This window comes from Coregonus lavaretus (assembly GCF_964263955.1).
Source record: "Coregonus lavaretus genome assembly, chromosome: 3".
Classification (NCBI taxonomy): Eukaryota; Metazoa; Chordata; class Actinopteri; order Salmoniformes; family Salmonidae; genus Coregonus; species Coregonus lavaretus.
The window spans coordinates 55133873-55148398 of NC_139990.1; the positions used below are offsets into that span (position 1 = coordinate 55133873).

The 14526-nt window shown below is 41.0% G+C and overlaps 1 pseudogene across 1 annotated transcript; it reads right to left on the minus strand.

The window, feature by feature from the left end:
• Positions 1 to 480: 480 nt before the first annotated feature.
• LOC311111047 (IGF-like family receptor 1) lies at positions 481 to 11515 on the minus strand (annotated as a pseudogene). The gene is made up of 7 exons (XR_014615277.1): positions 11379 to 11515; positions 11070 to 11262; positions 10880 to 10919; positions 10488 to 10608; positions 10212 to 10313; positions 9907 to 10056; positions 481 to 5905 (listed from the first exon to the last, which is right to left on the minus strand). The product of XR_014615277.1 is annotated as an IGF-like family receptor 1 (transcript).
• Between the last annotated feature and the right edge of the window lie 3011 nt (positions 11516 to 14526).

Sequence of the window (14526 nt, forward strand, 5' to 3'; positions counted from 1 at the left end):
TTTGATTTGATTTGATCCATGGGTTGATACATTTGATTTCCATTGATAATTTTTTGTGATTTGTTGTCAGCACATTCAACTAAAAAGTATTTAATAAGATTATTTCATTCATTCAGATCTAGTATGTGTTGTTTAAGTGTTCCCTTTATTTTTTTGAGCAGTGTATATATATGTATGTATATGTGTGTATATATATATATATATATATATATATATATATATATATATATATATATATATACATATAAACATGGGGGATTGGAAGTGATGCAGACAATTACATTGATGGAAGTTACAATCTATCTGCAATATTAAGCTGATCTACCCCCCCCAAAAAAAAATATATATATATATATATATATTTCAGTGTCATGTTGGTTTATCACGAGGGCTACGTGCGTTTCTCTAAGTGGGGCTTCTGTCTCTTATTAGTGGCGTGACTCAAAATAATTATATACATACGTTAAAGAACAATCACACTCTGTTTTGACTATATTCACTTTGCAGGCATGCATCTGGAATATAAAGTATCAACCATGTTCATTCTGTTTTACCCTTTTCATTTCATACCACATTATAAACATATCCATTAATATTTAAACATGGTTTAAACATGTCCATAACCACATACATTTAAACCTTTCCCAAACGGCCATCCTCCCTGGACCTTGTGACTGTGTGTCAGGTCATAAGCACAAACAAGTGACAACACTAGTTCCATTGTTACTCCTATCTCCACACAGCCGCAATGAGAAACAACATGGGTCTATACAGATCCTTATCTGTTCCTAAAGTTTCATCTCCATCACATGTCGTTGTCATACCCAGACCAGCTGCAGGGAATTAGATAGATAATTTCATTCATCAGAAGTACAGCATTTGCACTAAAGAAATGTCTCTGCTCCGTTTTAACCCTTCAATTGGTTCCTAATCCATAAGCATTTAAGGCATATAGGCATTTCATTCTACAACATGCATAATTCATATAGTTGTTTTTTATGTTGTCTGGCCCTAAGTGAGATAGAGTAGTTAACCAAAAATGACCCACATATCCCCCCTTTGGGACTTCCTAATTAAGGCCCATATCATTACACCCAAACACTGCAAATGTATATAGTAACAAATATATGAATACATGGATATGCAGTGACTAACATAAAAATCAACATGTTTAGATATAAGGCCCAATTCTTGCATCAAGGTTATATTTTTAAAACATTACTTATTCAAACAGTGACAATATAAATGTTTCTACTTGAAATAAACATAAGTGTTGCTACTTAAAATATTAACCTATGAGTGCAGCTTTGTTTTAACCATAATATCTATTTAAGGCAGTTATCTTGCAGTTGCATAAGCAATACATAAAATACTAAATATTCTTCTTCATAATATCATCCCTTATGTTTTACAAAGGCTAGTAATGCTTGCTCTCCCTCTCGGACACCTCCCTAATAACCATTTTCTGAATCTAAGCAGAACCTGTTTAGGGGATTAAGAGACATGTCCATGGACACTTGTAACCGGACACCCTATGTTACATGCATATACTACATAGAGAAAACATGAGAGAGGCCTATTCTATCTTTTTAGGATTCCAGGTTTTCCCTAGGCGTCCTATATAGGACTCCTAATTCCAACCTCAGAATCAATTTAAATGTTGCCTCACCTACTTTCCTTAATTACTGCTTGTAATCTTTATCACTACTAAAGTAATATGGAACAGGATATCAATCTGAAAGATTGATATCGCCAAGTCCAATTTTCTTCAGCTGTTGCCTGTCCTCCTCCTGCCACTACACCATACAGACATTCTGGGTTGCCATAAGGGCAATCAAGTGGTCCTTATTGTTGTGAGGGCCCAGCAGGGCTCTCTTCTGATAATGACCATCTGCTTCTGGGCCACTACTCCGGGCCGGCGTTGGTCCCTTTCGCTCAGGACTCCCTCTACGACGACCATCTACTTCTGGGCCACTACTCCGGGCCGGCGTTGGTCCCTTTCGCTCAGGACTCCCTCTACGATGACCATCTACTTCTGGGCCACTACTCCGGGCCGGCGTTGGTCCCTTTCGCTCAGGACTCCCTCTACGATGACCACCTACTTCTGGGCCACTACTCCGGGCCGGCGTTGGTCCCTTTCGCTCAGGACCTTCATTCGTCACTAGGGTCTCGGCATCCTCAGCTTCCTCATCTCTGATCGTCGGTTTCCATGCGGTACTCTGGTGCAGTGGTTTAGATGAAACCAGGTCGAACTTCCCTCTATCCTTACGGCAGTTGGTGTAGCCTAGAAGAAGGCGTAGGGCTCCTCACGTCTCTGTTCATTCCACTTCCTTCTAAAGACCTTGACGTAGACCTTCTCCCCCGAGACCACTGGTCGTGGTGGATTCACCTCTGGTTTTAGAACTCTGCTTCTCTCCTGTTGGTATAAAACTTCATGTATAACAGTTAGTTGCCTGATATACCCTTCTAATTCCCTTTCCAATTGCTATAGAGGCGGACCCTCATATGGTCCCCTAAGCACCGGCACAGGCATGTCAACCCGTAAGCAATTCATGCGGTGTTAGATGCGTTATTCTGTTAGCTTGCATGCAATAGCTCATTAGTGTCAGAGTTGAGACCCCAAAGAACAAAACAACACTGTCTGTTAAATCAAAACACCAAATCAAATTAGAATAATAACCCTTGATAACACCTTAACTTACTTGTATCTCATAAAGTCATTCAAGGAATAATAAAATGTATTATCGACAGATGTCCCTCATTCAGAGTTAATTCTCTTTCTCTGTCCTTGTTATGGTATGAATTATACATAGGCCTATTGCTAAATTATAAACTTCTTCCTAATTATTAGTATTTTCACACTACATATCAATCTCACACAATGTCTCTAGCTTTCTAGGGAGGGTGATCAGGCCCCACCAGAAAGTCAGAACAAAGGCCAGATGTCAGTCAACCCCATGTAAATGAATGTGTCTTTCCATTTCCTTCCCCTTTATCTAAGATATTATTTAATGATATTTTCAACATTTCAAACATTTTGTGTACCAAGATTTAATTTGGTAGCTCCCTCTTACGGCCAAATTTTACTCACTGCTCTCCTCAGCTCAGACTCAGGAAACATTCCAAAGAGAGATAATGAAACACCAATTATCCTGGAAAAGAAAGTGTACATTTCTTTAACATTCACTATAGTACATCTTAATCAGCCCCCCGAATGTTTTAACTACAACCAAAACATGAAGATAATTCCACTGTACTCCATCAAACTAGTAATTGTTTGTTTCAATCGAATTCCTTGTTTATATAAACTGCTGTCCTTCGTAAGTAAACGCAAACAAGTGTCTACTTTCTTATGCTAAAGTTACACTAAGAAATGCTCCACATAAGTCTATTACTGAGAACCATTTTGCATCTGGTGGAAGGTTTGTTAACCGTGTGTGTGGATTGGGCACTTCTGCTTTATCCTGAACTACTTCATTTACTGCTCTCAGGTCATGAACCAATCACCACTTATGTTTGTCTACCTTTAGTACTGGTAAACAGCGGCCTTTTACAGTCACTCTGTTTTAACCAGTACTCCCCCCTTGGACACATGATTCACATCGTGATTCATGCGTTCAAAAAACTAAACAACAACATTGGCTGTCATCCCTTGGCCACTAAATGTTTTATGAACCAGGTCTGTATGAAATCAGATCCTAGAGCATATTGTGCTTCCATTGGTGAACCTTGTTTTCCTATTACAAAATATTGCAATCTCATGGAAGCTGGTTAACCTCATGCCTTCCTTAACCATAATTGTTCTAGCAAATTATTTTGATATGAATAATATTGCAGTGTACAATGATAGCCTACTTTTGGTTCTTTCTCCTTCTCTCTCTTCTTTTTTCTTTTCTCTCCTCTCTCTCCTGTCTTACAGTTTTTTATTAGGGTATCCATTTCCTCACACACTGTTACATCAGACGTTCCTTCCTTTTAATATTATTTTATTTTCTTTATCTTCTACCTAGATTCCTATTATTACTATTATCTTAGTATCATTATTGGATCAATGACATACTGTAGGTAATAGCTGTTTTGCATTAGCTTGTGCTTTTTTCTGATAATGTTATAATTGTAGCCTATTGCATTAATTTAGTTTAAAATATAGCACAAAGAGTTGGTGCTGTCCCATCAGCGTAATAGTCAAAGCTACCTGCAATCCACTGTTCCACGCAACAAATACAAATTATCGTTTTGGAATTCATTAACTATGTTGCATATGTCACTGGTGTTACGCAAACTATAGAATAAAGTAATAACAATTAAAATTTGTCGAAGAAATGTTTTCCATTCAACTATTCAGTCAGACTTCTGCTTAAAATGTCCCTTTCAGCCCGATACAGTCTAGCAAGTATGACTCTCTTTTACCCGCGAACTAGAACATGGCATTAGTAAAGTCTATTCACAAACCACCCATAACTAATAGTATATCAGAAGTACAGCATTTGCACTAAAGAAATGTCTCTGCTCTGTTTTAACCCTTCAATTGGTTCCTAATCCATAAGCATTTAAGGCATATAGGCATTTCATTCTACAACATGCATAATTCATATAGTTGGTTTTTATGTTGTCTGGCCCTAAGTGAGATAGAGTAGTTAACCAAAAATTACCCACAGTTTCCTCTTCTTTATGTCTTTTATTTGAACCCTGATGTTTGAGGACAGTTGTGTATTACATTTCAGCCTTTACACAAGACAATGTTCTAAAGCAGGTCTTTTTTAATAGTTTTTTATTTTATTTATTTGTTCTGGTAGAATTTTTATGGAGAGAGTACAGCAGGCCTTAGTATTCGGCAGGCCTTATAACAGGAGAATATCAAGCATACGAGTCCACACTATTCTTCCCATCTGCGTACTACAGAGAACCCTTCAAGCTAGAGATAATATTCTAAAGGAAATGAGCACTGTCCTTTTGGAATTTAACACCCAGTAAGGAAGATCTTAAGCCCGCCTGCCTGCGCGACCAATCGGTGAGATGGAGCCTGTATTCCCATGTGTCAATCATCTAACACCCTTAGCAGAGTTTGCCAATAACAGGATGCATCTGGTTTTCAGAGATACAGCTATCCTTAACCTAGCTTCCTTTTCTGCTGAAAACCGGATGTGGGAACATCGCTCAGAGCAGTACGTTTCTCTATGCCCACTCCACTCCCCAACCTCTTGCCAGGATTCTACCTCAGTTGTTCTGAACGATGTTAAAGAATACTAATGCAAAAAAGAGGATGATAATATAATAAGAGTAACTTGGTTTTAATGTCCTGCAGAGCTGGCCTGTGTGTTCGATGAAGCATTGAAAGCACTAGTTGGAAACCTGAAGTTACCATGACGACCTCTCCCAGAACTGGTTCAGAAAGCTGTATGTTCTATGTGGTAGGGTTATTTTAAAGTTTAACACAGTGTAAAAGACTTTGGGGTCCCCTAGGAAAGCATGCCTCCTACTGGCCCTCCTGTTATATAGCAGTGCCTTGGCAAGGGGTAGAGACTCGCGGCTGTATCTGGATGGAGCTATCTTTTCCGGACCCAACACAGAACACACCCAGACTAGACAACCTTAAGAAATGTGAGCTTGGTGAGCACCGCCACTGCATCGTTCCGGTCCATCTATCTCAGGTGCCTGGCCAGGTGTCCTACAGTCCACTCTGGATGCTTGGTGGTGACCCCCTCCAGCACGGCCCTCAGGGGGCTCTTGCTGTCCCTCAGGGAGTAGGTGTAGGTGATCCAGGTGGAGGGGAAGGAGCAGCGAGATGCTAGGTGGCTGGTGTTCTTCACCCCAGGGCTCTCCGGGTCCAGCAGAATCACAAGCTCCTCTAGAACATCCAAGTTGTCCAGAACCATCTGCAGTGGTGCCCACTGGAGGTCAGGACCTGGTGAGACAAGGGGAAATATCACAAAGGTTGAGTTACGCGTCTGTAATGCTGACTTGTGTCAATCCAGAGCCAAATGCGTAAATCATGTATTAATGGGTCGTTCCACGAAATGAGTCCCCTTTGGGTAGTGTAACCTGGTGAAGAAAAACCTGATTTCACCTAATTTTAACATTCTGTCATGAAGAGCACACGGTCAACTTAATAAAAAACATGTTTTCCCATCTCAAGAGGTTAAATAAAATAATTACTATATTAAGTGCCAAATAAAGTAACGGGTTGACTGTATCAGGGTTGACTAACAGGTTTGACGATTTCATCTGGAAGCTGTTTAGAAGCCTCTTGGACCTAGACTTGAACAATTTTCTGTCCTGCTAAGCATTCAAAATGTAACGAGTACTTTTGGGTGTCAGGGAAAATGTATGGAGTAAAAAGTACATTATTTTCTTTAGGAATGTAGTAAAGTAAAAGTTGTCAAAAACATAAATAGTAAAGTACAGATACCCCCAAAAACTACTTAAGTAGTACTTCAAAGTATTTTTTACTTAAGTACTTTACACCACTGGTTATGCTCGACCCACTTAGTTTTCCACCTTATAACACCAGAAAATTGCCAAAAAGAGTAGAACCAGCTCACCTGCTTTTACACTTTGCTTTTATCATACTATCCAGGTCTGTGCCCAAACAGTTTGAGCTTCTACTTCTAAAAATCCACCTTTCCAGAAATAAGTCTCTCACTGTTGCCGCTTGCTACAGACCCCCCTCAGCCCCCAGCTGTGCCCTGGACACCATATGTGAATTGATTGCCCCCCATTTATCCTCAGAGTTCGTACTGCTTGGTGACCTAAATTGGGATATGCTTAACACCCCGGCCATCCTACAATCCAAACTAGATGCCCTCAATCTCACACAAATTATCAACGAACCTACCAGGTACAACCCTAAATCCGTAAACATGGGTACCCTCATAGATATCATCCTGACTAACTTACCCTCTAAATACACCTCCGCTGTCTTCAACCAGGATCTCAGCGATCACTGCCTTATTGCCTGTGTCCGTAACGGGTCTGCGGTCAAACGACCACCCCTCATCACTGTCAAACGCTCCCTAAAACACTTTAGCGAGCAGGCCTTCCTAATTGACCTGGCCCAGGTATCCTGGATGGATATAGATCTCATTCCGTCAGTAGAGGATGCCTGGTTGTTCTTTAAAAGTAATTTCCTCTCAATCTTAAATAAACATGCCCCATTCAAAAAATACAGAACTAAGAACAGATATAGCCCCTGGTTCTCCTCAGACTTGACTGCCCTTGACCAGCACAAAAACATCCTGTGGCGTACTGCATTAGCATCAAATAGCCCCCGCGATATGCAACTTTTCAGGGAAGTTAGGAACCAATATACACAAGCAGTCAGGAAAGCAAAGGCTAACTTTTTCAAACAGAAATTTGCATCCTGTAGCACTAACTCCAAAAAGTTTTGGGACACTGTAAAGTCCATGGAGAATAAGAGCACTTCCTCCCAGCTGCCCACTGCACTGAGGCTAGGAAACACTATCACCACCGATAAATCTACAATAATCGATAATTTCAACAAGCATTTTGCTACGGCTGGCCATGCTTTCCACCTGGCTACCACTACCCCGGCCACCAACTCTGCACCCTCCGCTGCAACTTGCCCATGCCCCCCCCGCTTCTCCTTCACACAAATTCAGACAGCTGATGTTCTGAAAGAGCTGCAAAATCTGGACCCCTACAAATCAGCTGGGCTAGACAATCTGGACCCTTTCTTTCTAAAACTAGCCGCCGAAATTGTCGCAACCCCTATTACTAGCCTGTTCAACCTCTCTTTCGTAACATCTGAGATCCCCAGAGATTGGAAAGCTGCTGCGGTCATCCCCCTCTTCAAAGGGGGTGACACTCTAGATCCAAACTGTTACAGACCTATATCCATCCTGCCCTGCCTTTCGAAAGTATTTGAAAGCCAAGTTAACAAACAGATCACCGACCATTTCGAATCCCACCGTACCTTCTCCGCTATGCAATCCGGTTTCCGAGCTGGTCATGGGTGCACTTCAGCCACGCTCAAGGTCCTAAACGATATTATAACCGCGATCGATAATAGACAGTACTGTGCAGCCGTCTTCATCGACCTGGCCAAGGCTTTCGACTCTGTCAACCACCGCATTCTTATTGGCAGACTAAATAGCCTTGGTTTCTCAAATGACTGCCTCGCCTGGTTCACCAACTACTTCTCAGATAGAGTTCAATGTGTCAAATCGGAGGGCCTGTTGTCTGGACCTATGGCATTCTCTATGGGGGTGCCACAGGGTTCAATTCTTGGGCCGACTCTTTTCTCTGTGTATATCAATGATGTCGCTCTTGCTGCTGGTGACTCTCAGATCCACCTCTACGCAGACGACACCATTTTGTATACATCTGGCCCTTCATTGGACACTGTGTTAACAAACCTCCAAACGAGCTTCAATGCCATACAACACTCCTTCAGTAGCCTCCAACTGCTCTTAAACACTAGTAAAACGAAATGCATGCTCTTCAATCGAACGCTGCTGGCACCCGCCCACCCGACTAGAATCACCACTCTCGACGGGTCTGACCTAGAGTATGTGGACAACTACAAATACCTAGGTGTCTGGTTAGACTGTAAACTCTCCTTCCAGACTCACATTAAGAATCTCCAATCCAAAGTTAAATCTAGAATCGGCTTCCTATTTCGCAACAAAGCCTCCTTCACTCATGCTGCCAAACATGCCCTCGTAAAACTGACTATCCTACCGATCCTTGACTTCGGCGATGTCATTTACAAAATAGCCTCCAACACTCTACTCAGCAAATTGGATGTAGTCTATCACAGTGCCATCCGTTTTGTCACCAAAGCCCCATACACTACCCACCACTGTGACCTGTACGCTCTTGTTGGCTGGTCCTCACTACATGTTCGTCATCAAACCCACTGGCTCCAGGCCATCTATAAATCACTGCTAGGCAAATCCCCGCCTTATCTTAGCTCATTGGTCACCATAGCAGCACCCACCCGTAGTCTGCGCTCCAGCAGGTATATCTCACTGGTCATTCCCAAAGCCAACACCTCCTTTGGCCGCCATTCCTTCCAGTTCTCTGCTGCCAATGACTGGAACGAATTCCAAAAATCTCTGAAGCTGGAGACTCTTATCTCCCTCACTAACTTTAAGCATCAGTTGTCAGAGCACCTTACCGATCACTGCACCTGTACACAGCCCATCTAAAATTAGCCCACCCAACTACCTCATCCCTATATTGTTATTTATTTTGCTCTTTTGCACCCCAGTATCTCTATTTGCACATAATCTCTTGCACATCTAGCATTCCAGTGTTAATACTAATTGTAATTATTTTGCACTATAGCCTATTTATTGCCTTCCCTCCATAACTTGCTACATTTGCACACACTGTATATATATTTTCTGTTGTATTTTTTGACTTTATGTTTTTTTACCCCATATGTAACTCTGTGTTGTTGTTTTTATCGCACTGCTTTGCTTTATCTTGGCCAGGTCGCAGTTGTAAATGAGAACTTGTTCTCAACTGGCTTACCTGGTTAAATAAAGGTGAAATAAAAAATAAAATAAAAATGATTTGACTATTAGATGTTCATTGTTTCTTTTGAAAACATTTTTTTTAAGGAATAGTTTGAAGTCTTTATTCAATTGAAAGATCTGATTTCTTGAATTATCCATGTGGTCTATATTAAAGGGCACTTCATTTAATATAACAGGCTTAAAGTTAAAAATAGGGCACAATTTCTACTTAAAATATAAACGAGACACAAAAGAGACCCATTTTGTGGAACCACCCAAATGTCAATTTGTGCTGAAATTCGAGTTGCGTGCTAAAACCTTGAGCCTTTTTGCAACTTATGGAACAGTAGTGATGTAGAGGTACTAGTAATACCAATGAACAGCAGACTGGTAGTTCTATTAGTAATAGCACTTGATAACTCACTCAAAAGGTCCTCTAGGCTCCTGGTCTCTGACTGTAGGAGAGAAACCTCTGCTCTCTTACTGCTCCGTGACTGTTGGTTGGTATACAGGATATTGTCTGATGGGAGGCAGTCTTTAAGGCTGACCTTGAAGCACAGCGTATTCTCCTTATCTGTGTCAAACCACAACCATTCAAAAACAGGACAGGAAAAAAGTTAATGGAAGAGTTAAAGCGGTTTTAAGCAAACATGTCAAACCAGATGGTCTGTCATGAGCATGACTGTCTGACTTTTTTAAATTCTCCCTAATGCTCATCATTCTGCTCACCTCTGATGCAAAAGGCTCTTGATCTTCTCCTTCTCTTCTTAATATAGATGAATAAGAGAAATGCAAGTACAGAGAAAACCAAGATGACAGTAAGCACTATCCCTGAAAGAACACAGAGGACCGTGGCAATGAGTAGTTAAAGACATATTCAGCAGTATCCTAACAAAGGCAGTTCAGTCATCTTTTTGAACGGTGAAGAACTGGTATTATCAAACTTAGTACCTTCTAAAATGACTTTTAAAATGGCTCAGATTTGGGGGTTGGGTTGTAACTTACATGCAGTCTGATGGTTGACATGTGAATCACCAGGTAATCTCAGATCAATGTGTTTGGCTGTGGTGGGATTTGATGTTGACACTTGGACCCTTAACGTTGTTGACCGTTGGACCTGTTGAGTCTGAAATTGATGTGAAGTCAACATATTAACTCTGTAATTCCTAATTTAATACGTTTGTTTTGTTTGCTCATTGCCCTATTGGGAAGACATTGACCAAAATTGACAACATTTGTGAATACATAGCTTCCCTGGGTCACTGTTGTTGATGTAGTTTGGGTCTACAGAAGAATAACAGCCATGATAAATTTGAGAGTGGTCTTCACAAAGACTACCACACAAATGCTCATAATTAAATAGCATAATCAGCTTCATCATCATAGATTAAACTCACCGTTGGACTCAGGGCTCCTTTCCAACAGCCCGTCTGGTCCCTAGACATAGGGTTTACAGTTAAACATGTTACTCAAACAACCAAGCAACCATAGTTTCAAGACCAGATTGAAAACAAACGGGCATCCTTTATTTTCCTATCAAGATATTAAGTTACCCTATCCCAGACGGAATTTGCGCTCTCCTCTCAACTCGCTCCACAGCATTGCGTGTCTGTCGTTGCGTTGCATTCTGACAGCTTTTGATGGATTAGAGGGCAGCTAGAACAGGGTTGGCATTTCACAAAGCTCCCGTTATTGAAGGTCAGTGCGGCACACGGTCGATACGGTGGTTCCGGTCTTCCCCCATCATCTTGCCTGCCACAGTTTGGACTAAATTCGTACCCTGGTCGAAAACAAGATTTGTTTGTAGACTACAACTGCGCGCTGTACACGGAAAAACGTAGCAACATCGAAACTTGATTTCAAATAAAGATTATCTTTGCAGCATATCGAGCTCACCTGGTTGAAACGGATGTTGTGGATGTTGATGACATGGCACACATTTATTTATGAATTCATCCCAAAATGTATCCAAGTCATCAGAGCAATTATTAGAATAGTGGCCCATTTCGTTAAGAGATGTATAGAATAGACTAGGTAGGCTACAGTGCTATTTGCTAGTAAAATAAAAGTTGCTGAATGCGGGGTCGGCGTTATGAGCGGGCCTTAGGGAGCCGGGCCCGCCCTACCGTACCATCCAAATAAAATATTGCAATATTGAGATCATTTATTTGACTGACATGCACGCCGACAGTTAAAGCATCCGAGCAAGCGAAACAGCTCCCCTCTGTCTCAGTATGTGTAGACCATGTATCTGATTCTGTACAGCTGGATGTACAGCTTATAGAGTTACATGTTGTATTTTTGACCATGAATCAGATAAATATTTAGAAAAGCGAAGGATGATGAGTAGCTGTTTTTTATGTTGAGTGAATACTTTGGTTCCACAGGACTGTAGAGGGGCTGTGCCATGTAATTACTGTTGCACAATATCACATTTATCTAAACCACGTTAATTATAATCATGTGTTGTTGTTTTCTGGACACTGACAGATAAGCATTGCATTTACCTCTAAAAGCCTAAGCCGCAAAAATATGGACATGTTTTTGATTTTGAATTTTGAACCCCTTTAGGTATAAAAACAATATATATAAAAACTGTATTTGATAAAATATTGAATTTGGCCTTTACTACTATAGCCCATAGAAACGCATTGAATAACAAATTCATAAATGGCAAAAAAGACAGCCCAAAAATAAATCATAAGGAATAAGGTTTTGAAGTGTCTGTCCTATATCTAGGACATATAAGAAAGCTCAGGAAATATATATATTTTTTACTCATATTTAACCCCTTATTTTTGTTAGCACAAAACTACCTCCATACGTCCATTCATTTGAATGGGTTACCTTCAGACAATTGTGGGGTCAAAGAGCAAAGCGTGTTCATGAGAATTTCCCCTTTCCATAGAGTGGTCATATTAGTTTTGTAGGCCAAACCATTCGGACGCTAAAGACGTTTTCGTGAGAAGACCGATTTTCGTGATGTCTCATGGTCTGACAAACACCACGGTAGCTTGTCCACCTCCCATCACAGATGCCCAAGGCGATTTAGGCAGATGTGGTTGTTGGAGACGCAGCCCATGCAAAAAAAACAGATATCTCTAGTTTAAACTGACTGATTTTGATTGATTGCGTCAATAGACTCTTAAGGAGCAGTGGTTACAAAGAGACTGGTTATTATGAGCAACATTAAGTAATAGATGCAGGTTTTGGCTCATAGGGACCTCTTGTGGCAGAATATGGTCATTGGAAAAATGTAGTTCAAATGATGTATAACTTTATTAAGTTCAGTGGCAAGGCATTGCCTTGGAGGGCTATGCAGTAGAAACTATTCAGTAGTTTATTTGCTAAAATTTCCAGATACAGTGACTGGACTGACTGTATTCCTCTCCCAGGTATGACCTGCCAAGCGAAGACCTCCTACATAGAGACAGAGATAGAGTGGGGGGCTCGTTTTGAGCCATGCATGACCCTGGAGAAGGGCTCCTTCCGGGTGGACCTGCGTCGGTTCCACTCCACCCCACTGCAGTGCCTGCGAGACCCAGCAGCTTAACGTCCTGGTGGAGTGTGCGCTCTACGCACCCTCCAAGGCCAGCGGAGACTGGGAGAACTGTGTTGACGGGCGGAGAGGGAGAGGAAGAGGGAGGAGAAGGAGAAGCGGCCGTCGAACCATAGACAACATCCAAGAAGAACCGGTGTCTGAAGTGAACGAGTGTGACGGGAGCTAGGATCAGATCATTGCTCTGTGATATCAGGTGCTCTCAGGCTTCCACATGAACTGATTATAATCAACTAAGCTATTTTAAATGAAAATAATAAGTAACTGTAATTTTAAATGTAGAACATTCGTGTAATTGTTCAATCCTATTCATTTAATACTGACCGTGGCGTTGATTGTTTAAAGTGCTGCCTTATTGAATGCTGCTTTTCAGATAGTTTGTAAATGATTGAGGATTGCTTAGACCAGATGAATGACATGTTAGATATTGTTTAATAATGAGATTATGGTTTTATGTAAAAAGCACTCTAAGTAAAATGGTATAACACTGACACAGACAACCTGTCAAAATAAAGATGCATTTATTTAAAACATTTATTCTCTGGGGAGATAAAAATTGCAAATACACTCTGAATGCCAGCTGCTGTGTAATTTATGCCAAAACGCATTCATACTCAAGTTCAGAGCAAATCAGTGGTCTCATATCATAAATGTTTGACAGGCTACTGTTTCTTAGTTGTTGGGTGTGACTGTGTGAGGATCTACATTCAATACAAAAACAGGCCATTTGCCAAATGAGTACATTGATTATATCAATACTATCATTAAAATAGCAGCAGGCTAAATCAAATAATCCTGAGTGGCGCAGTGGTCTAAGGCACTGCATCACAGTGCTAACTGTGTCACTAGAGATCCTGGTTCGAATCCAGGCTCTGTCGCAGCCGGCCGCGACCGGGAGTCTGATGGGCGGCGCACAATTGGCCTAGCGTCGTCCAGGGTAGGGGAGGGAATGGCCGGCAGGGATGTAGCTCAGTTGATAGAGCATGGCGTTTGCAACGCCAGGGTTGTGGGTTCGTTTCCCACGGGGGGCCAGTAAAAAAAAAAAAAATTATTCACTAACTGTAAGTCGCTCTGGATAAGAGCGTCTGCTAAATGACTAAAATGTAAACGTAAATATATAGAGCCTATAGAAAGTGTACACCCCCTTTGGATTTCTTCAAATTTTATTGTGTTACAAAGTGGGATTAAAATGGATTTAATTGTCATTGTTTTGGTCAACGGCCTCCACAAAATACTATGTAATATCAAAGTGGAGTCAATACATGTTAGAAACACCTTTGGCAGCGATTACAGGTGTGAGTCTACTTGGGTAAGTCTCATAAGAGCTTTGCACAACTTTTTTGTGAAATATTTGCCCATTATTCTTTTCAAAATTCTTCAAGATATGTCAATGTGTTGGGGATCATGGCTAGACAGCAATGTTCAAGTCTTGCCACATATTTCCAGGCAGATTTAAGTCAAAACTTGTCCAACATTCACTATCTT